This window comes from Salvelinus namaycush, chromosome 7 (genome assembly GCF_016432855.1).
Source record: "Salvelinus namaycush isolate Seneca chromosome 7, SaNama_1.0, whole genome shotgun sequence".
NCBI classification, from domain to species: Eukaryota; Metazoa; Chordata; class Actinopteri; order Salmoniformes; family Salmonidae; genus Salvelinus; species Salvelinus namaycush.
The window spans coordinates 36339382-36366640 of NC_052313.1; the positions used below are offsets into that span (position 1 = coordinate 36339382).

Genomic DNA, 27259 nt, shown 5'->3' on the forward strand with positions numbered 1-27259 from the left:
TTTACATCTTTTCAGCCCCATCTCTCAACAGTGGTGGGATGCATACTTTGTTATTGCAGATTGCCCCTTTTAAGCCATACTTATTTAAACGCATGCAGTGTAGGCACACATATTAGCACTCTGGGTAAATATCCTTGGATAAATAACCCATTAAACACGACACAGATCATGCATGTGTTGCTTTATGAAAGTCTCAATCTTCCTCAAGTACAAATGTCTGTCTATACGGCTGAGAAGAAGAAGAAAAAAATGTTCTTACTTCTAAAATAAAACAGATATTTAACTTGGCTCAGGGTTCGTTTTAGCTTCTGATGGTAATGATATTATAAAATGACTACTGGACAAACCCCATAAATAACTCCACTGTGTGGTTTCCAGACAGATAGAATGCTGACTAGGAAGTACAGGTTTACAAATGCATCTTGTTGAAGGCACAAACTCTCACTGTGAATTCACTCCAATCCCGACTGAAAAGTATAATGAAATTTGAAAAGTTCCCTTATCAGACATTGGCCCAGCTTCTTTAATATCATTTACATTTTAAATCTGTTTTTGGAAAGGAGAGTAACTGCTCTTTCCCAAGAAGGACTTTTTATTTCTTTATCGCATGTTTTGTTAAGCTAAAAATATCTACCTGGACCTGAATTTGCATGAATGTTTTCTTTAAAAGATTTACCACCAGTTGCCCTATGAATGATCTTATTAGGGGGGCCCAATTGCAGTACGGTATGTAAAAACATGGACGTAGCCAAATACTGTATCTCAGCTTACAAAACTTCTGCTAATATTTAATAGTCATAGATCATAGAGATACAAAATAATGTCATTCATATTTCATTACTATAGCGTAAATCAATTTAATTAGTACCCAAAAAATAAACACATTTGAATTTCAGTTAATTCCGTAAATTACTATACCGTAAATCGAGATTCAAAGTGAAGAGATTAGGTTATGATTATCATTAAAATATAGGGGCCAGATTTGAAATATATAACTAACCATAATATCAAATGATTGCAGTTACATCAGGTCATGGCCCTAAACGGTAGTAAGCACAAGTCCAAATAAACTGACCGGTAATCACAGCGCAAGAGAGAGAGAGGGGAGAATTCCTCTCTAATCAGGCAGTGGAAGAGGTATTCCCAGTCAGTCTGGGTCAGTGGCGCGTTGGTCCTCTCTCTCTTTTCCTTTTGAGTTTAGACACATTAATATTCATCAGATGCACTGTCAGTCCTTTCAGAGCCGCGTTTTATTTGTGCTCTGTGGTGTGGGTAAACAGTGTGCCCAGCTGCTGTTTTTAGACAGCTCTGCTCCCTTCTCTCATATGTGTCGGCTCACACGTGCACCCAAATAGGCCTAGTGTGTGTCAGAAACCAGGAATGCACAAAACCAGTCCTACCACTTCTATAAACATCCTACTACGAAGCAGACGCTTTAAAACAGGAGCACATTATACACACTTTTTTTAATCTAACGTCATTTTGTTATATTGATCAACAACTTTATGTCGTAAAATTTACGCAAAGCAGGCAGGTGGAATTATTATGTTAAGGAGATTACATATTGTTCCCTCTCGGGTGACATTAGGACTATTGTGACTATCACAGTTCTACAGGCACAGAGCCATACCTTAAAGGGATTACTTTTTTAGACAATTTTAAGAAGTTTGAATATTGACTCAAGTCTGCATCAAAATTGCTGTATGGATCACAGGATAAGGACCTGGATTTGATTGTTTCCTGTCCATTGTGAACTGCCTGGCCTGCTAGAATAGTAGATGTTTTCAAAAGAACAGAACAACTTATTTTCTGTGAAATTTCCAAAGCAGAGTGCTGGGCCAGGCCTCTACAGACTTTGCTGTACTGTACCTTGAGGAATATGACCAGTTTCTGGATCTGCCAGTATTCAGAGGACAGGTCTGTGTTGCTCTCCGGCCGGGTGCTCTGGTTGCTCCTTGTCCTCCTCACTCTCAGATGAACTCTCGCTGAAGTCATCGGCGCCTCCTCCTGGGGTCTTACTGAAGAACACAGACACAGCAGGAGATCAGAATCAACATCAGGTTTTGTGTAACAGCTATACAAGTACATATCCATACACAGGAAGGGTTTCAACTTTAAATATTATATCAGTATATGATACACATAACAAAATATGAAGTTTTCCTTTTGTGATTGAAAATAACGGCAAGATTATTTTATACAACAAGCACCATTAACAATCTAAAGTTAATCGGAATTGTCAGGTTTGAACTTTCTCACAATCTAAGCAGCAGCAGCCATGAATAGAGAGAGGGATTAAAGTAATGGGTAAACTGGAGTCGTCATCATACTAAACAAAGCAGGCCTCTCTTTTTCTACCTTAGCCTTCATACTATAAACGCCAACAGAAATGCAGATGGCTTTTAAAGTCAGTTGCACCACTCAAATAACTGTATCATGAAAACTGCGCGCCGCGGAGCAATGAAATTTGGTACACGTTCAAATGGGGCCGAGGGGAGATGGTTCCTATTTACACAGATAGCATTTCCAGGGGAGGCCATTATCAGAGGAAATCAGCCGATTTGACCGTTTCTCAGGCAACGCAGATGGGCCATGATAAACACTGAACCAAGCCTTAATTAAGCAGTGAAGCGCTGTTCCGGTGTGTCTGCTTTGACTACTGGCCTGGAGTAACGCTAGTAGGCTCCCAAAGGTCCCTTTCTGTACGTGTACCAAGTTTCACTGGTTCAAGGCGGGGAAAAGCTATCAGCAGAACAGTGGCTAGAGTCGACCCAGTAACTTTACTAGCGGACCTGTATACACTGGCAGTCACAATTACGGGGACAGCTGGAAACATCGCTGCCAGGCACCAGAGGAAAGGCAGGGAAAGCGTACATCAGACCCATACATTGGCTTATATAAAAACAGTTATTATCAGTTTCCACAGAAGCTATCACTACGGGTCAAAGAGTTGTGCCAAACTTTTTCTGTGACTTCAGCAATCTCCTTCCTGTAAGCTGCTCGCTCTTCTGTAGGACTAGAAGTGTTCCTCATTTATGAAGTGTGAGGAGAAAACCCCACCAGGTGACTTACCTTTTATGAGACGACTGCCTACCAGGTGAGGAAGACACAGAGAAATCTGCTTTCTTCTGCATCCTCTCCTCCGTCTCAGCAAACTTCTCATTCGCTGCACTCCTTTTGGATTTCTTCGCATCTGCTTCCCTAGAAAATTTTTATAAAATAAGAGGGGACCTCATTATTTTACGTTTTTCTATTTTGGAAATAGTTATTTATCGTAACATATCATCATCATTTATGCATTGAGGGAGAAGAGGGATGCAGGGATTTTTGGCTTTTTTTGTTGTTGCCATTTTAGATAGCTTTTATCCAGAGCCAGCTGCCTCAAAATGGGGACACTTATCACAAGGTACCGCTACAAAAGCTCAAACCCCTGCTAGATCTATTTATCAATCAAAGAACATGTGATACATAATTTTTGTGAATGTTACTCCTGCGCCCAACTTTTCTGTCTGTAATTGTACAGTGGGGTTCCAAGCAGGGAACACATCGATTAGCTGGGATCGTCCATATAATCAGGAATATTTGTGCTTGCCCTGAAAAATGTAAAGCCATATAAACCATCTCTTTATAATATGTGACTGCTGGCATGTGGAGAAGACACACTGAGACACATGCAATCAGTGAAGTGCGCGACTCCAGCATCACTTCCTTCTTAAAATCTCGTCTATTGGAGCATAAAGTTCCCAAAGGCATACAGAACGTGTAGCGTTGCAATTATTCCAAAGACCTCTAATATATGGAGTGGAATCATCACATACTCATATGGTGATGCAAGACCGAGGTTCTTCCATTTCAAGGATGGTTCTAATTGTTTTTTGCCGCCTGGCTTGTTCTGCACAAGCTGTTGTCTCGCCTTCTCATGCACATTCTTTTCCTGATGCTCGTAAGGCCTCTGGAGTTGGCCTTGTTCCTCTGTATCAACCGATTCCACATGTTGGATCTTTTGTGTTGATGGAGGTTCTTCTTGAACGGCAGAATCCTGTTGAGGAAAAAAATAAGTGAGGAAAAAGGACCTCTCAATTTGCACCGAAATGCTAGCAGTGAAATATACAATACATTTGGGCCGTAAAATTATATGGACCTGAGTCGTTAAAAAAGTTCTTCCTCTGAATGATTGTTCTTTTAACAAAGTCTTCGGGTCCTTTTGTGATTTTTTTTCAAGTTATAAAGCATATTTTCCATTCTGCAGCTGACATGTTGCCTCCTTATCCAGTTATTTGAGAGACACATCACACATTGGTGTCTAAAAGGGTGCCATTCAATTCTTCTCAGCCCAAGAAGAACCATGTAAAAACTAATCAGGGTTTGTATCAGTGACTGTTCATAATAAAACAGAACTTTCTCAACATTCCGTACTGCAGCAGAATAACAATTCAGCCTTTATTATTGAGCAACAGTAATTAAATAACACATTCCCAGTGCTTTACTGCACACAAGAGGTTCCCCTCTATTAATTGGCTGAACAATATCAAACGTTTATTGTTTCTTTACATTCCTCGTGCTAAAATGTTGCAGCTTGTCACAGACAAAGGAGAGCCTTTGTGTCACTGTTATTCAGAGATGATTTTTACGTTTTTCAAGGTCTTTTTACCCAACTTTACAACCTAACATAAGAATGCCAACAAGACACATATGCATGGTTCGCAGGCAGGGAATGTTTTTTAATCACCGGCACCTGCTAGGCAGAAAATAGCTCGCCTCAGACTACCATTGCTTGCAATAAGCGAAATTGTTGCGGTTTTTTTTAGAAGTAAAGGGGGAGAAAGAATTAACATGGAATAATATGGCTGTGTTTGTACGCTCGGGCCAAGCACGCTCGTCACTTTCCAAAACCGGCTTGTTTGTCATAAAACCCAAAGTGACCTGCTGTTGGAACAATGCAGGCCAATTCAGGCCACTATGGCTGCATTTCAGGTGTACAACCGTACCTCTTTTTTATGATACCTGAAATGGACAGGAGGAAACATTCCAAACTCTATGGCACGTTACAGCAGTACACATAGCACAGCACAGGGACGGCTCTGTCAGAGCAAGTGCACAGACACTTTAAGCAGGTCTGACGCCTGCCTGCCCGCAACTCTCCTCAGACTTCTGTCGGACTCGGCAACACTTTTTTTTTTTTACTACAGGCAACTTCCAAATCATTACATTGGCACTATTCATCTTTCTCCACTTGTGCCTTGTTCCAAGCCCTCACTGAGAGACCCGAGACTCCAAATATTTACACATGTTTATTGGACTTGTATCCATTGTATCTAATTACTTTCTCCATACAGTGATGGAAAATACGCTAAATAGTAGCTGTCAGTGGAAGAGCTGTGCGAGGCTCCGTGTGGAGAGTGAACATGACAGCAGAGCTAGATTGATTTCAGGATTTGAATAACAAAATTCTGAGGGTGCTGTTGCATTTTTGCATGTGATCACGCATGCATAACACAGACAGACACCATGTCCAATTTATAATCACGTCGCAGTTTCAAAAACGAGTCAGTCCAACACTACACTGAGAAGTTGAGTATCGGACTGCGGTGTGTGTCCCTGGTGCTGCACTCTTCTCCTCTGGCTGCCTTTAGCTTATTTGATTGAGAATGTCTGATCTAATAAAACTGTGAAAAATTATCTGCTTCCTCAATGCTGGAAACGAGTAGATCATGTTCAGAGATTGGTGTTGTTATCTTTGGCTATCAACCTGTCAGACTTCATGTTGACTTGGAACACCACCACTTTGGGCTCTTAGTGCTGCAATCAGAGAGCGGGTCCCAGCCAGAGCTATTTCAGATAGTGTTTCTGACCTGACACGGACTAGAGCCTATTCCTTTCATGGATCACTCAGTCACACATAAGAGGTGTATTTTAAGTAATGCAGAGAGAAAATAGTTTGGTGGGGCGTAAAAAAGCCAGAAAAACATGGCCTGATTTGAGTGCAGAACACTCCATTACATCACCATGCCATGACTTGGATATTACTGTAGTAACTTCATAGGAGAAAGACGTACGCAGAGAAAACCTGTGACTTAATTTGTATCTCAGCAAAATCATTCACAGTAGTGTTTTACGGCCTACTGTCCATCATCCTCAGAACGACCGATGGGTTCAGCCTCATAGCATCACTCAGCACAGACACAGGACTCATAAAACATTAAAGCCTGGATGGCCTTTTTACACAGTGAGCGCAGCAGCCTGGCACTGTTTATTTGGGTTTATACATCCCTCACTTACCCTTCACTCAACTCAACCCATCTCCGTGGCACTAAAAGTTCTATCACCAGCTATAAATACGTCAAACTTGCTGGTCAAGCACAATTCAATGGAAAGAAATGATGAGGTGGCTCCTTTAGTTATTTAAAATTGGGTAGAACAATGGATGTAATAGGCCACTGCAGTAACATAATGTAAATGGCTCTGTAACGTCCATGGATTATACATTACGGGAGGGGGGGGGGGGGGTACAGATCGTACTTCAGATGTTGAGGATCAGCGTGGCGGATGTGTTGTTACCTACCCTTACCACCTGGTGCACCTGATCCAGTTGCAGAGGGAGGTGTTTAGTCCCAGGGGCTACATGACTGGGGCCAAGCTTCCTGCCATCCAGGATCTCTATGCCAGGCGGTGTCAGAGGAAGGCCCTAAAAATTGTCAAAGACTCCAGCCACCCTAGTCATAGACTGTTCTCTCTGCTACCGCATGGCAAGCTGTACCGGAGCGCCAAGTCTAGGTCCAAAAGGCTTCTTAACAGCTTCTACCCCCAAGCAATAAGGCTCCTGAACATCTAATTAAAGGGCTACTCTCTGTTTATTATCTATGCATAATCACTTTAACTCTACGTACTTGTACATATTGCTTTTGTTATTTTACTGCTGCTGTTTAATTATTTGTTACTTTTATTTTTTATTTTCCAATTTTTACTTTAAACACATTTTTCTTAACTTAAAAGGTTGTTGGTTAAGGGTTTGTAAGTAAGCATTTCACTGTAAGGTTGTACTGTTGTATTTGGCGCATATGACAAATACATTTTGATTTGATTTGAACTTGATTGCTGACATGCAAAACATTTTGGGACTATATCAACAATGGACTAATGAAACAAATGAAACATAGACTAAAGAAACAAATACCAAAAGATCGTTTTGGGGTGGAGTTTTCCTTTAAGGTATGTAAGGAGGAGAGGATCAGGGGGAAAATATAGTTCCAATACAGGTTCAAAGAGTGCAGTATGACAGGAAGAGAAATCATCGAGGGTGCCTGAGCTGCCAGCGAGGATGATGGATCATTCCACCATAGAGAGAGCACAAGTCTGCGTCCCAAATAGCACCGTATTCCTTATAGAGTGCACCACTTTTGACCAGGACCTAAAAGGCTCTGGACAAAGTATTGTACAATATAGGGAATAGGTTGCCATTTGGGACAAAGCCCAGGTCTGAAGACAGCAGCCCAGGTTACTTAGAGCTCGCTGTGATTTCACTCTCTGATAAATCATCCTCTGAAAACAGCTAGGCTGCAGAGCATTGTCACACACAAACCACCATATTTTAATGTGCCCGGTATCACAGGTTGGAGGTTATTTACATAGAAGGTTTAAATGTTCCTCTGCGTAAGGGGACACATTTTTCAAAATACTGAATTGATCACTGTGGTTCTGTGGTATGTAGGGGAGGTGTGTTTTTTGACGAAAGTTGAATTGTTATGGCATTGCAAATCTGCCGTGCTGACTAAGGCAAGTAAAAAAAAATATTAATGTCTCAGTAAACTGAAATCTGACATATATAATTACTTCCATGTTTTTTAGGGGTGAACACAGACATTTATATTTCTAGAATATCCCAGTATCACCCCTAATAGCAATCGCTTTCATTCACACCCCCCAAAAAAATGTGAAATGTGAAGATAACTCAAACCTGATGTGTATTGAACAGACTTCAACACCTTTTTCTCCCCTTCACTGCAGAAGTGTTTCAACAGCTCGACATCATTCTTCACTGTGGCAGGACTAAGCCTAACCTCCCTGTACAAAAAACCCCCCCAAAACAAATACAGATAATTAATCTTGGGCCCGTTTGTGGTTCTTCTATCTAGTAAGAAACTGTTTCTTATCAGAGTCAACCCCATGTGTTTGGACTTGTCTGAGGTCAAGTGGGAGTCAGTGTGTATCAAGATGGATTGATTCGTTATTGATAGATAGAGAAGCAGACAGAGTGAGAAGGAGGAAAGGAACCCACTGGGAGATCTGCTTGAGGGAGTTGCTGAGGAGTTGAGTGTCCAGCTGCTGCAGCAGGATGAGCAGCTTCACTTTGATCTCTTTCTCCTTGGCCTGGTCCCCCTCATTCACCTTCTCCAGGAGACGCAGCACAGAGCTGTCCTCCCCATCCACTGTTGCAAAACTAGGCCCCAGCATCTTCGCAACAGGCTACAAATTACAGTAAAAATGGTTTAGTATTTTTTTTTATATATCTTTATTTTACCAGATTGTCCCATTGAGGTCAAAAGATGTAGGCCTTATTTAAAAGAGAATCCTGGCCTGGGGTAATATAGACATACAGTAGATGTATGTTTTCCTTTCTCAAACTAACATAGCTATTAGCTAGTACCACATTATGGCTTTGGGGTACAGTAAATATAACTGTGAGGAATTGCAAACATAATCTGATGCCAGTTTCTAATTGGATAAAAGTAGAAGATAACAAGGACAAACGAATTATGTCCGTGGCTGTATGGGAAGTATGCAGCCCGACTACTTAGGAACAAATGGGATTCAAATCTCATTTTGTGGTTTACATGGTTTACCTTCCAGACAAGCTCGGACCTCCTTCAGCCTCTTATCCTTTGCCAGCTGCACTATTTTGGAGAGCTGACTAAAACTGTGAACAGAAATGCTCGGAGGAGTGATTTGCAACGTACTGTAGGACGCCCATCCTTGTCCGTTTCCTGCGACTTTACCGTAGGGCCACTAAAAAGTAGAGAAACACACTCATATTTTTTAAGTATAAACTGGCAACAAGCAAAACATTTTATTTTTCTATCTAGGCACACTTCTCCTATTCTACCGTGTCTGTGCTAATGTCATAAATATGCTTTTTGGAAAGAAAAGTAATGTTCTCAGTGTTCACAATTTCCACTTTTCTTTTATCAGTGAAATCTACAGTAGCTAAGAGCCAACTGTAGGATAACAAATGGGTGTGCTGTGCTGGTAACTTTAACTATTTACTAGGACCACTGCTTATACCTAATGTATAGATTTGTTTGTAAAACATCAGTTCATTGATTAAGTAGGGGTTGTCAAAAAAATATGGGTGTATAAACCCCATTCAATTTACTTAAAGCCACAATCTGGAGTTTGTGTTTCAGCAAAGAGCAACCCTGCCGCTTAAAGGAGGATATCCCCCATTTCTACATGTGTAACTGTTTTAGCACTTACCTACACTGTAGTTTGATATCTCAAGACAGTTGTTGGTCCATATCCCACATATTTAGATACTTTACAGGAATATCATGTTATGCCATTTGCCCATAGGATCCCATTAAAATTTGAAATATATCTAAAATACCTTAGAACCACACATATCTATGTCCTAATACACCAAAATGACATTATAGAAACCTTGGAGAAATTACTTTTTTGAATAAATATATTTTTTTATGCTTACAGTGCCTTCAGAAAGTATTCATACCCCTTGACTTTTTCCACATTTTGTTGTGTTACAAAAGTGGGATTAAAATGGATTTAATTGTCAATTTTTGGTCAACGATCTACACAAAATACTCTGTAATGTCAAAGTGGAAGAAAAATTCTGACATTTGTAAAACATTTATGAAAAACAAAAAACACTAATGATATCTTGATTAAAAAAATATTCAACCCCCTGAGTCAATACATGTTATAATCACCTTTGAGTAAGTCGTTATGGATAAGTCTCTTAGAGCTTTCCACACCTGGATTCTGCAACATTTGCCTATTATTCTCTTCACAATTCTTCAAGCTCTACCAAATTGGTTGCTGATCATTGCTCAACAACTATTTTCAGGTCTTGCCATAGATTTTCAAGCAGATTTAAGTCAAAAAAACATTCACTGTCTTCTTGGTAGGCAACTCCATGGTAGATTTGGCCTTGTGTTTTAGGTTATTGTCCTGCTTGCTGAAAGGTGAATTCATCGACCAGTGTCTGGTGGAAAGCAGACTGAACCAGGTTTTCAGATTTTGGCTGTGCTTAGCTCAATTCCGTTTATTTTTTATTCGGAAAAACTCCTCAGTCAATAACAATTATTTTGCTTTTGCAACAGCTAATCGGGATCCTAATTAAATACCAAAATACCAAATACCAGTAATGTGTTGTATTAGATTTGACCTAGACATAACACTGTATTCAGTGTCTTTTTCCAAACAGGATGCATGTTTTGGGATACTTTTATTCTGTACAGGCTTCCTTCTTTTCACTCTGTCAATTAAATAAGTATTGTGGAGTAACTACAATGTTGTTGATCCATCCTCGCTGTTCTCCTATCACAGCCATTTACCCTGTAACTGTTTAAAAGTCACCGCCGACCCATGGTGAAATCCCTCAGTGGTTTTCTTCTTCTCCGGCAACTGAGTTAGGAAGGGCGCCTGTATCTTTGTAGTGACTTGGTGTATTGATACACTATCCAAAGTGTAATTAATAACTTCACCATGCTCAAAGGTATGTTCAATGTCTGCTTTTAAAAATGGTATACTTCTTTGTAAGGCATTGGAAAACCTCCCTGGTCTTTGTGGTTGAATCTGTGTTTGAAATTCACTGCTCGACTGAGGGATGTTACAGATAATTAATTGTATGTGTGGGGTACAGAGATGAGGTAGCCATTCAACAATCATGTTAAACACTATTTTTGTGTCCATGCAACTTATTATGTGACTTGTTAAGCACATTTTTACTCCTGAACTTATTGAGGCTTGCCATAACAAAGGGGTTGAATACTTATTGACTGAAGACATTTCAGCTTTTCATTTTTAATTAATTTGTAAACATTTTGAAAAATACAATTCCACTTTGACATTATGAGGTATTGTGTGTAGGCTAGTGCCCCAAAACATCTCAATTTAGTCCATTTTAAATTCAGGCTGTAACACAACAAAACTTGGAAAAAGTCAAGGGCAGTGTAAGTCCACTTTTGAATTTATGAAAATACATATACGTAATTACAGTACTTACTGTATACTTATGCAAAAATAAGGGGTATTTTAGTCAATTGCATTAAGATCAGTGATTTTAGTATTATGTAAATAATTTGGGATTAACAAATGACACAGTTTGATGATGTATTGGGTTACTGGATCTCTAATGGAGCTCAGTACAGTTACATTAGCGAAACATTCTAATCTCCAAAACCTGCTTATCATTATCGTAATGCACCAATATTAGGAAAAATAAAATGGATACTTTAGTAATTTTGGCTTAATCTGATAGTGTGCCTTCAGTTCTTTATTCAAATATATAAAAATAACGTGTACACAAGTAATTATGCTGAAAAACAAGATTCAGAAAAGTTTGTGTTGCAGTAATGAGATAAATTACAAAAAACATTTTAATAATTACATTTTAAATACATATTTTTTCAGTAAAATTTTTAACTCAGGCCTTTTCATTAGGTAAGCAATGTTAAAAAATATTAGAAATTGACTTTTTTATTTTTTGGACATTGAAAACTGATGAGGTAATGAGCATTTTTGCATTGGTAATTATGGAAATGGTGTTAAAATGCATAATATCTGATCAATAAAAACATAACAATAATTATGAAATAGATAAATACAGATCCTAATCTTGGCGATCCAAGAGGAATTATGGAAAATGTGTTTATTGTTGTCAAGTGCCAGTTTTGTGAAAATCACCCATCTAATCACATGCAGACAGCTAGGAAAAAATAGCAAAATATCCTGACGAAGTAGTGTAGTTTATGTTGTTTTCTGTCCTAGCTACTGAAGTTGAACAGAAAACACATTAATTCAATTGTACATATGAGTCCTGCTGCAGGGCTCCAAATACATTTTAACTCCATGAAAACATCCCCAGTGAGTAACATTAACATTACACAAACAGCCTGCCTCATGATTACCTGATGTCATACTCTGTTTAGAAATCAGAAGCCTCCAAAAAGCTAGTCCACTGCAGCGGCTCATTGAACACATGTTTAGCCTCCTGAGGGTGTCTGGAGCTGAACTGTTCCACAAACTGTAGGATCTCTTTCAGCAGAGACTCGTTGACTGGGGTGGTCTCCAGTTTGCCCGTCCCAGAACTTGCTGTGGTCCATTGCAAGGCTCTGGTCGGTGCTACAGTACCCCCATGGTAGCAGCTGAGGCACTGGCAACATCCTGAAACTGTTGTGGTGGAATTGGTGACAATGACAATTCTAGCTAGACATGTCAACAAAATATAAATTTGCTAGCTACAGTTGAAGTATACTGGCAGTCATATACGACTGCAGATGGCTGGCTAAGTTTACAGCCTGTTGTTAACTGTGAAAAGGAACAACCGGCTACAGTAGCCAGCTGACCCCATTGCTAACTTAACATCATTCCATCAAAACCTGAAACTTCAAGACATATTTTAAGTGTTTGTACAAATTAACTAATCTGCAAATGTTCTGAGTACAGTGAACATTTATAGTTAAACATGTATATTTTCCATACAGTTTTTATATCTAGCAAACTATCTAACCAACTATTTGAAGTATTTTGTTTGAGGACCACCAGCTAGCTAGCTATCAAGTTTAGCGGTTAGTCAGTTTCCTTGGAAACAGCCAATTGTAATGCCTCCTCCGGTTGCCAGGATACCACTCAACGTAGTGGGAGATAGGTCAAAAAGAACAAGATTCAAAAAGCAAAACTCTATTCCTCTCTCCCTGCCTGCAGCCTGCTGGTGTGCTATTTACTTTAATACAGTGTGATGCCTTCATGAAGACTTCTGTGGACATCTAAAGTAGGATGTCCACAGAACCACACATTTGAGTGCCTCTTTATAAACTTCCTCCAGGATGGATGTATGATTTGGCTTTGGATGTGTTTAACAGACAAACATTCTGGGCAAACTGAAAAAAGTCTATTTGAAGGAGATTTTACATTTAGGTTCTGCAAATAAAGTACCCACTGTATCAAAAATTTTAATTTTCAAGACAAAAACCATTTCATCTGGCTATAATTTCCAAAGTTGATTATTGAAATGATTTCATTATTTCAGGTTGGCATATTTTTTTTGTTGAGAATTTCCAGGAGAGTGAAATATAGGTATTGGTATGTTTTGAGATTGGTAAACTATACACAAATCAGGCCTAGTTGATTAACCAGATCCAATTGCATATTTTCCTTTTCAGGTAGATGCAAAATGAAAATAACCAGATGACTTCCAAAGCTTTGATTGTGCACAAGTGTGGAACCTTCCCTTCCTTTAGCCACACAGCCCCATCAGAAGTGAGCTCAGAGTCAGACAGTTAATGGGGCGATCCAACCTCCACAGAAAGGTAGCTAGTCTGACTCTGCCATTGTCTCAAATGGCAGCCTATTCCCACCATAGTGCACTACTTTTGACCAGAGCCCTATGGGCCCTAGTTAAAGTAGTGCACTATATATGGAAAGAGTGCCATTTATGATGCAGACTCTATATACCATGGACTCCTCTCCTTGTATTGGCTAAGCATGTGCCCCAGACCATGATTTATAACTGTGGAGCAGACATGTTTACATTTGATTTGAATAACCCCCCCTCCTTCATCCTCGCTATGCTGAATGAACAGCCACAATTTGTGCAAATCAGCGCTGTGTGTCTTATTGTCTGGCAGCTGCCCGCCCTGCCCAGGCTGTGGTGTCCCATGACTCATTGGGAATGACAACACACACAGAGTATCCCATGGCCTCATGGCCAATAAAACCACTTACAGTGCCTTGCAAAAGTATTCATACTCCATAGCTTTCTTCACTTTATATTGCGTTACACACTGGAATTTTTCGTAACAACTACACAAAATACTCTATAATGTCAAAGTGGAGGATTTGTTTTCGTTTGTTTAGAATAATAGAAATTAAATAACAAGCATAAGTATTCAGCTCCCTGAGTCAATACTTGTTTAAAAAACACAGTTAGACTCACCGTTACAGCTGTGAGTCTTCTTGGGTAAGTCTGTAAGAGCTTATTAGCTCTTTATTATTTTCATAATTCTTCAATCTCTGTCAAGATGTTGGTGCTCATGGCTACACAGCAAATTTCAAGCAGATTTAAGTCAAAACTGTAACTTGGCCACTCAGGAACATTCACTGTCTTCTTGGTAAGCAACTCCAGTGTCAATTTGGCCTTGTGTTGTAGGTTATTGTCCTGCTGAAAAGTGAATTAGGATTTTGCCTGTGCTTATCCCATTTCTTTTTATCCTGAAAAAACATCAAGCATACCAATACCATGATTCAGCCACTCAGTGATGTGTTGGATTTGCCCTAAACATAAAGCTTTACATTAAGGCCAAAAAGTGTATTCCTTTGCTGTGTTTTTTTTTGCAGTATTACTTTAGTGCCTTACTGCATACAATATGAATCATTTGAATTGTTCTTCTCACTCTGTCATTTTTAAGTCATTATTGTGGAGTCACTACAATGTTGTTGATCCGGCCTCAGTTTTCTCCCATCACAGCCACTGAACTATTAAAAGCCATTCAATATCCCTGAGAAGTTTATTTCTGTCCTGCAGCTTAGTTCAGGGGGGTTTAATACATCAGCCACAACATAGTTATTAACTTGCTTAAAGAGATATTCAATGTCTGATTCGTTATTGTTACCCATCTACCAATCACTGCCCTTCTTTATGAGGGTTTCAAAAAGCTCCCTGGTCTTTGTAGTTGATGTACAGGTGCGAGAGGGAGAAAAGAGAAAATCTCCTGTTAAAGTAGGCAGCAGGCCTACAGCGCTGAGGTTAATCCAGTCCTCTGGGTTTGAGATATCCCCGGGGGGGAAGCAGTAGCTCATACCTGAAAGAAAAGAAAATCAAGAAAAATCATCCTGAGTGTTGTTGTTGTTACAAGGAAGGATTTATGAGTTCCCCGTTTCAGGTATTTCATTTGGAACAAGGGGGTCTGTGTAAATTAAGAAGCACGGAGAAGAATCCACGTAGCCACAGCGGGGTGCCGGCGCAGGCCAGTGGTTTCGGGTACAGGAGTCCAGACAGGCTTTTGTAGGACTTTGGATAGAGGAAAGGGGGATAGAGAATGAGAGAAAAAAAGAAAAGGAGAGAAGGAGGATGAATGACTGCCTTAATATATCTGGCCCAAGGTCTCATTAGCAACTCTAATTGCTGTTTGTTAAAACGGCTAAATGGAACCCTTTGGAGCTTCCAGAACCTTTTCAAAACTGAAACAAATATGGCTCTGCAGTCTAGGGCACCTGCTGAGTCTTAGATGCACTTAATACAACCAAATAAATAAAACCAGTCTCCATGCTTCCATTCCAATGCTTGACTGGAGGTGTTGATTGAATTGCATGGAAACATGCTGTGGACTTATAGAGAGAAAAGTACTGTGCTCTGTGCTTTTAAAACATTGCCATCGTGATTGCATCCGTCCACAGTGTACTCAATACTCAAACCATTTCCATTAACACTGAAATTAAACTTACACAAAGAATGTGTGTGAGTACAGGAGTGATGAAGTGTATGGACTACTGTTCCTCCTGTTATGAAGGTAGTACAATACCGTATCTCCTGCTGTATTTCTCCTCCCAGGCACACTCACACAGTCCACAGAGACCTATTATTATTATTATTACAGGCTTCACGTCAAGTGCAGTTCAGGGCTGTGGTTAAGTTAACTAGGCATGTGTCCCAAATGGCACAATATTCCCTATATAGTGTACTACTTTTGACCAAGGCCTATAGGACTCTGGTCAAAAGTAGTGCACTGGGGATTAGAGTGCCATTTGGGATGAAGGACATAGAACAATCCAGGCAAGGACTGGGGTGACACTGGTCACAATAATGAGCACCTGCAAGATCTGTCACAGATTAATTTTCCAAAATAGAAACTAGTAAAAACGCGTCTAACAAGAAGAGAACATTATATTGCCACATACTCCTGTTTTAAAGCTGTGGTAATTTTCCTATAATCGGCTGTGTCTTGTAGGGTCAGGGAGTTAGAGGGGGGTCAAATGTTGCTCTGAGAGAAATTCAGACTGAGTGACTTATGATGAACAAGACTTGATGACCTGTCATATAACTTTTTCCAGGGAACAATTTACTGCACACGTGCTATTTTGTAGAGTGGCCCCACAGTACAGTATCTCAGGGCACAGCGAATAGGGTTATCTTTTAAAAAAAATTACTTCACTACCTCACATTGCAGCTCTATTTTATCATTAGATATAAACGGGGTATAAACAGGATTTGGGTCGTTCTAAATAATCACCCAGTTTATTGACTGTTTGGACAGGCAGTATCACAAGTGAGTAGCGAAAACAGAAACCACAATAGTGCTTTTGGATCTTGGTTCTGTGAGGATGGACTGATAGGTGAGGCAGACAAAACAGGGGTGCCAAAGAAAAATGCACTTCACTGACAAACCCAGGTTGAGGAGCTTCTCATTGTGTCTGTGTGTATTTCAATTCATGGCTGCTGCTAATTCAGACGGTTTCAAATGGTTTGTTATGAGGGTAATATAGATGGATATACAAACGTTGTGTCAACGTCAGTGAATTGGTAATTGGCTCAACATCTATAACCTTTCTTTTTTCAGTGGACTTTTAAAAAAACTCCAGGGAAATGTTATCAATCATCTCTAGAATAAGACCCACTCAGACTCTGTCCTTAATGAAAACATCATTAACGAATTGTGATGAAGGGTACACAGGGGCCGCTATAAAATATATGCAATAAAGTCCATTATATCTACACTGAACTAGTCTCACAGTAAGAAAAACAAAACCCGATATTGTTGAAACTGTTTACTCTGTAACAATTAATATCATTGCTAGGGCTTCTTATGGACGTAAACCTGCAATTTTGGTTTTCAAAAGTTGCGTATAATATTTCAAGTTGTTGGTGCCAATGCTTTCTTTGGAGCAGGCGGTTGCTTGTCAAACATAGATGTAAAACAACAGTTATGAATACATAGATTCATGGAATGAAAGATTTTGAATCTGTATGTATTAAAACCAATTTTTGTATATTTTGCTATTTGGTGGCACTGGCAAACCCCCACAAATACCTCTTGCTAAATCATGTATAACTTTTAAAAGTGGGTTTGGATTTGAACTAGTATTGTTTAACCTCAAAACATATCTTTTAGAGAATTTGAAGTTGAATATTTCCAGCCGTTGCTAATGATTGATGTCCACACTCATCTACAGAACTATATTTATATCTACAGAACTATAAGTCCACAAGCTGTCATTTAATTGTTTTATCTTAATCGTACCATGTTTTTATCATACCAGGTTTTACATGAAATCAGCAGGTTTGTCAACCGAGATATATATAAATGTCCATGCAGTGTAGGGCAAAACAGACAGTATGTTTATATCAGCATGATTTGTTCATCATATAACACACTACAAGCAACATTCTGTTTTCATATTTGGGCTATCAGGACTAAATATTTATGCTACAAATTATAAAGTATAATGTCAGAAATATACTACTGTGAACAGATCCAATAACTGAGTCAATTTGTTTGTCATTTCGTTTTTTAAAAGCTAGGATGACACTTGTAGCTACAAAGTAATATTGGACAGATGTCACCAGCTGTTGGACTGCTGTTGTGACCATTGGCAGGATCTGTCCTCTATCGGGTCTGTCCCCTATCCTGCGTCCTGATTGGTTCATCCGAGGTCGAGTTGGCTCCAACCCCACCTATTTACCAGTTCAGTCCTTCTAGTATCCCTGAGCTTACTGAACTAACCAAGCACCACTCTGCCAGACCAGCCCTTTTGCCTCTCACCTTACCCCCTTACCCCCCTTAACCACCCCTCTTTCCTCTCGCCCCTGCTCTCCGTGCTTGGCGCAATTTGACTTGTGTTTTAAAATCTCCCCGGAAGACATCAGGGCCTCCTTGTTCCTCTGCCTGTCTGTTGCTCGGTCTACCTCAGGATGAACAGACAGAGAGAGGCCCTGCCATATGCTGGGTTGGGAGTGGGGTGAGAAAAGAGGCGGAGAGAGGGGGAGGAGAGGAGGAGAGAGGAGGAGGAAAGGAGAATGGGGAGGGGTTCTCCGAGTGGGGCAAGAAAAGAGGCAGAGAGAGGAGGAGCAGTGGAAGAAGGGGAGCGGGGGAGCCAGACACTAGCATGCACAGAGAGAGGCAGAGAGAAGGGGAGGAGAGGAGGAGAGAGGATGAGGAAAGTAGAAGGGGAGAGGGGTTCTTAGGCGCTCCTCCCTCCCCATCAGTGGTTGAGGAGGTGCTTTTTGAGTGCTTATGTTGCAGCCACTCCAACGCTGGCACCCAGCTCGCCATAGCTAAGTGAGACGCAGACAGAGGGAAAAGAAACCAGTACAGGGATAGCAATGACTATCTGGAAATAATGACACATTAGTTAGGCAAGACAAGTCACATGAGAAAACAAGGGTTTCCTGTGAACAGACAAGAAATGTTCATAAACAGTAGTCTGTGTGTGTGTGTCCCAAATGGCACCCTATTCCCAATGTAGTGCACTATCAGGCCCTGGTCAAAGGTAGTGCACTACATAGGGAATAGTTTGCCATTTGGGACTCAACCTGTGTAAAGTCCAAAGGGGAAGTTCACTAGACAAGTCGTGTTAAGGGAGAATCCATCGGTACACTCACTGACTTTGAAGTGATGAACTTGGAAATACGATTTGTTACAGAGTACATTGTGTTGCTGAATGCTGAAGGCCTATGAACACGGAGAGCTTTCCAATGCTAACAATGTAGCTAATCACAGAACACAGAGGACCAATCAGTCTGTCTGCAGGCTACATGTGTGCCGCTCCGCTCCAGAGAGAAAGGGGGCACCTGGTCATTGGGCCTCTGCTGGTTGTGGGCATTTCCCATTTCCTGTACCAAACGGCAGGGTTCAGAGGGTGGTGGTGGTGTGTGGCTGCTCCCCGTCTTCTGGCTCTCCTGTCAGCCCCGGCCAACCCGGCCACGGTAGGAAGGGGCGGCAGATAGCCTAGTGGTTAGAGCGTTGGGCCAGTAACCAAAAGGTTGCAAGATCGAATGCCCGGACCTGACAAGGTAAAAATCTGTCGTTCTGCTCCTGAACAAGGCAGTTAACCCACTGTTCCTAGGCTGTCATTGGAAATAACAATGTGTTCTTGACTGACTTGCCTAGTTAAATAAAAAAGAAGCTCCCTGTTCTCCTCAGCCAAACCCCACCGCCACTCCCTTTAAGGATCCCTCCACTCACGCAAACCTTCCCAACATCAACACCTGCTATAGACCTTTTCACAATCCTTGTTGTGTCCCAGCTAGCATCCTATTACCTATATAGTGCACTACTTTTGACCAGAGCCCTATGGGATATAGGCCAGACCTGGTCAAAGTAGTGCACTACATGGGAATAAAGTGCCAATTGGGAGACATCCCCTGTCCCCTCCAACTAGGTCTGGCCGTTTACCTGCCCTGCGGCCTCACGGTTTCAGGACCCAGTTACTTGTCTGCTCAATGCATACGCCCGCATCCCCACACTGTGCCGATGACTCTTTATTGGTGATTACATCACCTTGTTAAGGGACACGACCCATTACAATATCATACTGCTCTTTTTTATTCTTAACCAGCAAACCAGACAGGTCTGTCCGTCTGGACCTCTCTCTCTCTCTCCCCCCACATTGTTTCACACATAAAATCAAATTGTATTGGTCACATACACATCCATTGTATCATTTGATGTCCAACCTCCACACTCCTGACACCATCTTGTCCTGAGAGAAAAGAAAACGACATCTTGTCAAAACAAGTCGGAGAGTGTGTGTTGTTCTCTGGGTGAATCCAGGGGCTCTGGACTGCAGGCTTTGGTTGTGAAGAGAGACACGGATTGGAACAGCGAGGTGCGGTGAGGGACGTCCTGGTGATTGCCATGATCTGGCCCAGTCATCATCACGCTAAGGGGCCTCCCTCCTCATCTGGAACTAGGTCTCTGTCTACTTGGTTAGTCTGAAAACATGTAAAAAGTAAAAATAAAGAAAATAATGAACCTGTTTTGTTAGGGCAGCCCATATATGTCCATGTACCGAGCAGGCCTCACTCCTCATCTGGAACTAGGTCTCTGTCTACTTGGTTAGTCTGTAACACAGAGGATGCATCCCAAACGGCACACTATTCACTATATAGTGCACTACTTTTGACCAGAGCCCTATGGGCCTTGGTAAAAGTAGTGCAATAAATAGGGAATAGGGTGCCGTTTGGGATGCATTCCTCTGTATAACAGCAAGAACCCCAACCTAACCCGCCGTACCAACATTTCTCTGAGAACACAACCGGCGCTGCCATTATGTCGCCACACGTCTCCTACAAGGCCAGATTAGCCAATTGCGTACAGGCAGAAATCTGTGTCCCAGGAAATGTATGGGTTTTATCAACATGCCGAGTTTCATGGGAATGTTTTGTTGGTTCCTGGTTCCGAACACAAGGTCAGAATCAGACGCTGAGCATAGGCAGTAGGAGCAACTTGAGATCCTGTATGTCTATCATCTAAAATGTAATTTAATTAGTGCATGGCCATGGAGTTAAATCTGATTTCATTGAGTGTGGTTTTAATCTGATTTCAATGAGTGTGTGGCGTTTGCAGTGTTCCATCATTGAAACCAGCTTCAATCACTTTCTCTATTGCAAAACACTCTGAGATCTCTCATATGTTCCTATGACCTTAGACAGTATCTTTATTATTGTTAAGTACAGTGGTGAACTTTGATATGACAACAGAATGTTTTTGTACACTCACTTCTTACACATGAACATGGAAATAAAATATTCCATAAACAGACCATACTATGGTAAAAATATATGAATATCAAACAACAGGTTGTCACGCCTGCTCCCGCTCTCCCTCTCTGGCACTCGAGCTCAGCCGGATCGCCGGGCTCCCACACCTCAGCCAGCTTGTCCGGCGCCCATTCCTCGGCCGGCCCGACACGCTTGCCCAGGTGGGACGCAGGGTGGCGCCCCTAGAGGGGGGTGGTCCTGTCACGCCTGCTTCTGTCTCCCTCTCTGGCGCTCGAGGGCGCCAGTAATGCCCTTCATTACGCACAACGGTCACCATCATTACGCGCAGCTGCTCAATATTGGACTCACCGGGACTCCATTACCTTGTTCATTACCCCCTTCATATCTGTGTGCTCCTCCATTTGTTCCCCGTGTCAGGATTAATGTCGTTATGTGTTCATGTCCAGACAATGTCCTGTCCCATGTCCATTGCTATTAAATGTTCACTCCCTGTTCTTGCTTCTCGTCTACCAGCGTTGGTCCTTACACAGGTACTTTTCAGGAGCCACCATTGCAGCGTGCTGACAGCTCATCTGAGGTAACCTAGGCCTAGTGGTTCACAGATATCGAAGAGCAGAAATCCATGTCCGGTCCCAGTGGTGTGTGTGTGTGCATGCCAGTGTGTCATAATGCTGCTGAGATGTGGTGGTAACTGTAGAACCCTCTATAGTAGAACAGCTATTAATGACTGATGATCAAGCCTCACTGTAATCCGTTTAACATCAAGACGGACTGACTATACAGGGTCAGTGTGGCTACTGGCCTTCTGCTCTCTTCTCACATCCCAGCTGAGTCCACCAACACACTGCTCGGTGCATGGATATACAGTATATGGGCTGCCCTAACAAAACAGGTTCATTATTGTCTTTCTTTTTACATGTGGTCAGACAAACCACGTAGTTCAAACCAGAACAGATCAAATCAAATGTTATTTGTCACATGCGCCGAATACAACAGGTGTAGACCTTACAGTGAAATGATTACTTACAAGCCCTTAACTAACAATGCAGATAAGAAAAATAAGTGTTAAGTAAAAATAGACAAGTAAATAATTTAATTTAAAATAACAAATAATTAAAGAGGATGAGTAAAATAACAGTAGCGAGACTATATACAGGGGGTACCGGTAAAGAGTCAATGTGCGGGGGCACAGGTTAGTCGAGGTAATGGAGGGAATATGTACATGTAGGTAGAGTAAAAGTGACTATGCATAGATAATAAACAGCGTAGCAGCGGCGTAAAATAGTGGGTGGGGGGGACAATGCAAATAGTCTGGGTAGCCATCTGATTAGCTGTTCAGGAGTCTTATCGTTTGGGGATAGAAGTTGTTAAGAAGCCTTTTGGACCTAGACTCCGGTACCGCTTGCCGTGCAGTAGCAGAGAGAACAGTCTATGACTAGGGTGGCTGATATAGAGGTCGTGGATGGCAGGAAGATTGGCCCCAGTGATGTACTGGGCTGTACGCACTACCCTCTGTAGTGTGTTGCGGTCGGAGGCCGAGCAGTTGCCATACCAGGCAGTGATGCAACCAGTCAGGATGCTCTCGATGGTGCAGCTGTAGACATTTTTGAGGATCTGAGGCCCCATGTCAAATCTTTTCAGTCTCCTGAGGGTGAAAAGGCGTTGTCCTGCCCTCTTCTCGACTGTCTTGGTGTGTTTGGACCATGATAGTTCATCGGTGATGTGGACACCAAGGAACTTGAAGCTCTCAACCTGCTCCACTAGAGCCCCGTCGATGAGAACGGGGCGTGCTCTGTCCTCCTTTTCTTGTAGTCCACAATCATCTCCTTTGTCTCTGACCTCCTCTCCATAGAGTGTCTCATCGTTGTCGGTGATCAGGCCTACCACTGTTGGGTTGTTGGCAAACTTAATGATGGTGTTGGAGTCATGCCTGGCAATGCAGTCATGGGTGAACAGGGAGTACAGGAGGAGACTGAGCACGCACCTCTGAGGGGCCCCCCGTGTTGAGGATCAGCGTGGCAGATGTGTTGTTACCTACCCTTATCCCCTGGGGACGGCCCGTCGGGAAGAATGCCAAGTGTGCGCAAAGCTGTCATAAAGGGTGGCTACTTTGAAGAATCTAAAATCAAATTATTATAATTTTTTTTTACACTTTTTGGGTTACTACATGATTACATATGTGTTATTTAATAGTTTTGATGTCTTCACTATATCTTCACTATAGAAAATAGTAAAAATAAAGAAAAACCCTTGAATTAGTAGGTCTGTCCAAACTTTGACTGGTACTGTATATAAACTCATCAAATAAAGAAACGTCCCTTTTCAGGACCCTGTCTTCCAAAGATAATTCGTAAAAATCCAAATAACTTCACAGATCTTCATTGTAAAGGGTTTAAACACTGTTTCCTATGCTTGTTCAATGAACCATAAACAATTAATTAACATGCACCAGTGGAACGGTCGTTAACTTCTTATGGCTGCGGGGCACTATTGAGTAGCTTGGATGAAAAGGTGCCCAGAGGTGCCCAGAGTAACCTGCCTGCTCCTCAGTCCCAGTTGCTAATATATGCATATTATTAGTATATTTGGATAGAAAACACTCTGAAGTTTCTAAAACTGTTTGAATGATGTCTGTGAGTATAACATAACTCATATGGCAGGCAAAAACCTGAGAAAAAATCCAACCAGGAAGTGGGAAATCTGAGGTTGGTCGATTTTCAACTCAGCCCCTATTGAATACACAGTGGGATATGGGTCATTTTGCACTTCTTTAGAACCTTGTCTGATGCTTCTAATGTGAAGTGGGGCCGAATGATAGGGGATTGAGTAAGGTCTACCATGACCTGAACATGCGCTGACCATGCACGTTCATGTGAGAGCGAGCTCTGTTCCATCGCACTTCTAAAGACAAAGGAATTCTCCGGTTGGAACATTATTGAAGATGTATGTTAAAAACATCCTAAAGATTGATTCAATACATCATTTGGCATGTTTCTACTGACTGTAACGGAACTTTTTGACATTTCGTCTGCTTTTAGTGAACGCGCTTCGTGACTTTGGATTTTTTTACCAAACGCGCTAACAAAAGTAGCTATTTGGACATAAATGATGGACATTACCGAACAAATCAAACATTTATTGTGGAACTGGGATTCCAAGGGAGTGCATTCTGATGAAGATCATCAAAGGTAAGTGAATATTTATAATGTTATTTCTGACTTCTGTTGACTGCACAATATGGCGGATATATTTTTGTCTTGATTGGACTCTGAGCGCCGACCTCAGATTATTGCATGGTTTGCTTTTTCCGTAAAGCTTTTTTGAAATCTGACACAGTGGTTGCATTAAGGAGAAGTGGATCTAAAATTCCATGTATAACACTTGATCTTTGATCAATGTTTATTATGAGTATTTCTGGAAATTGATGTGGCTCTCTGCAAAATCACCGGATGTTTTTGGAACGACTGAACATAACGCGCCAATGTAAACTGAGATAAAAATTTACCTACACACATACAGTCGGAAGTCGGAAGTTTACATACACTTAGGTTGGAGTCATTAAAACTCGTTTTTCAACCACTCCACAAATTTCTTGTTAACAAACTATAGTTTTGGCAAGTCGGTTAGGACATCTATTTTGTGCATGACACAAGTAATTTTTCCAAACATTGTTTACAGACAGATTATTTCACTTATAATTCACTGTATTACAATTCCAGTGGGTCAGAAGTTAACATACACTAAGTTGACTGTGCATTTAAACAGCTTGGAAAACTCCAGGAAATTATGTCATGGCTTTAACAGCTTCTGATAGGCTAACTGACATCATTTGAATCAATTGCAGGTGTACCTGTGGATGTATTTCAAGGCCTACCTTCAAACTCAGTGCCTCTTTGCTTGACATCTTGGGAAAATCAAAATAAATCAACCAAGACCTCAGAAACATAACTGTAGACCTCCACAAGTCTGGTTCATTCTTGGGAGCAATTTCCAAACGCCAGAAGGTACCATTTTCATCTGTACAAAAAATAGTACACAAGTATAAACACCACGGGACCACGCAGCCGTCATACCGCTCAAGAAAGAGACGCATTCTGTCTCCTAGAGATTAACGTACTTTGGTGCGAAAAGTGCAAATCGATCCCAGAAGAACAGCAAAGTGCCTTGTGAAGATGTTGGAGGAAACAGGTACAAAATAATCTTTTGTATTCCCATATCGACATTACCTGAAAGGCCGCTGAGCAAGGAAGAAGCCACTGCTCCAAAACCGCCATTAAAAAGCCAGTTGTTATGTTTGGAGGAAAAAGGGGGAGGCTTGCAAGCCGAAGAACACCACCCCAACCGTGAAGCACGGGGTAGGCAGCATCATGTTGTGGGGGTGCTTTGCTGCAGGAGGGACTGGTGCACTTCACAAAATAGATAGCATCATGAGGCAGGAAAGTATGTGGATATATTGAAGCAACATCTCAAGACATCAGTCAGGAAGTTAAAGCTTGGTTGCAAACGGGTCTTCCAAATGGACAATGACCCCAAGCATACTTCCAAAGTTGTGGCAAAATGGCCTAAGGACAGCAAAGTCAAGGTATGGGAGTGGCCATCACAAAGCCCTGACCTCAACTGAAAAAGCATGTGCAAGGAGGCCTACAAACCTGACTCAGTTACACCAGCTCTGTCAGGAGGAATGGGCCAAAATTCACCCAACTTACTGTGGGAAGCTTGTGAAAGTCTACCCGAAACATTTGACCCAAGTTAAACAATTTAAAGGCAATGCTACCTAATACTAATTGAGTGTATGTAAACTTCTGACCCACTGGGGATGTGATGAAAGAAATAAAAGCTGAAATAAATCATTCTCTCTACTATTATTCTGACATTTCACATTCTTAAAATAAAGTGGGATCCTAACTGACCTAAGACAGGGAATTTTACTAGGATTAAATGTCAGGAATTGTGAAAAACTGAGTTTAAATGTATTTGGCTAAGGTGTACGTAAACTTCTGACTTCAACTGTAGTCTATTTCCCCTTCACAACACCACAGCGACTGTGCTAATTTCACTAAAACAGTCTCGACCTCCATACCTCTAACTTTAAACATGACAGTTTCAGGCTGAATAATTAAGAACTGGGTACAAAGAGGTCGACAAGTCTCTGGGGAACAGCACAGCGAAAGTTTAGGAAAATACAGGTGGACAGCTTTGCGGCGCCGTAACATAGTCAATGCGATCACACAGCCTCGGCCCCTCTACCTTGTTTTACCTCCACACGTCAGAGGAATTTCCACTACAACTAACGATGGACCCCTCCCCCTGAACTTTCCCCCCTTGCTGTCATTTTCACATCACACAGGGGGCCTCTCTCCAACCTTAACCTGCACAGCCTTTACAGGCAATGTATACAGAGGCCGTGTCCGAAATGGAACCCTATTCCCTAATAGTGCACTAGTTTTTACTAGGGCCCATAGTGCACTATTTATAGAATAGGGTGCCATTTGAGATGCAGCCCTAATGTATACATATGCCACCCAGCATTAATGACCTGGTGACTGGTCCATGCTATGGATATTAGAGCGAGCCTCAGCTCAGTATGTTGTTATAATTCTCATCAGGGGTTTGTACACTCACTCCGAGACATGGGCTTGCTTCCCAAATGGTAGCTGTGCACTACTTCTGACCAGGGCCCATAGGGCTGCGGTCAAAAGTAGAGCACTATGTAGGGAATCGGGTGCCATTTCGGATATTGCCATTCGGAGTTATGAAGGGCATCCCTTGTTCACTTCTCTCCGCTCCCCTACGTTCCCCAGGCTCTGTGTGTAATTGAGTAATACAGCTCAAGGTAACAGGGCCTGAAAACCTTTGCCTACAGACATGAGGTAATGTGTTGTTAATTAGCAGAAGACAGACAGGGTAGGCGGAAGCCCTAGCCAGCACTGGAGCAGACTGGGGATGTGTCCCAAATGGCACCCTATTCGCTATATAGTGCTCTACTTTTGACCAGAACCCTATGGGCCCTGGTAAATACTATTGCAATGTTTTAGGGAATAGGGCTCCATTAAGGACACGGCCTGGTTGGAACTCTCCCTCCAGTCATGAGCATTTAGCAGGGATGAGGATTACAGAGAAGCAAAGCCTGCGACGGCCAAGGGATGGTGACGGGCCGGATCACAACATGAAAGCAGGGACAGAGCAGGATTGAACGGGCTACTATTGAGAGAGCGTAAGAGAGAGAGAGAGAGAGAGATAAACAGAAGGAGGGGGGAGAACAGAAGGACAGACAGAGAGAGAGGGAGAGACAGGGAGAAAGAGGGA

At 41.6% G+C, this 27259-nt stretch overlaps 1 pseudogene; it reads right to left on the minus strand.

Moving 5' to 3' along the window:
• Positions 1-8451, minus strand: part of LOC120050706 — a 63799-nt pseudogene extending 55348 nt beyond the window's left edge.
• Between the last annotated feature and the right edge of the window lie 18808 nt (positions 8452-27259).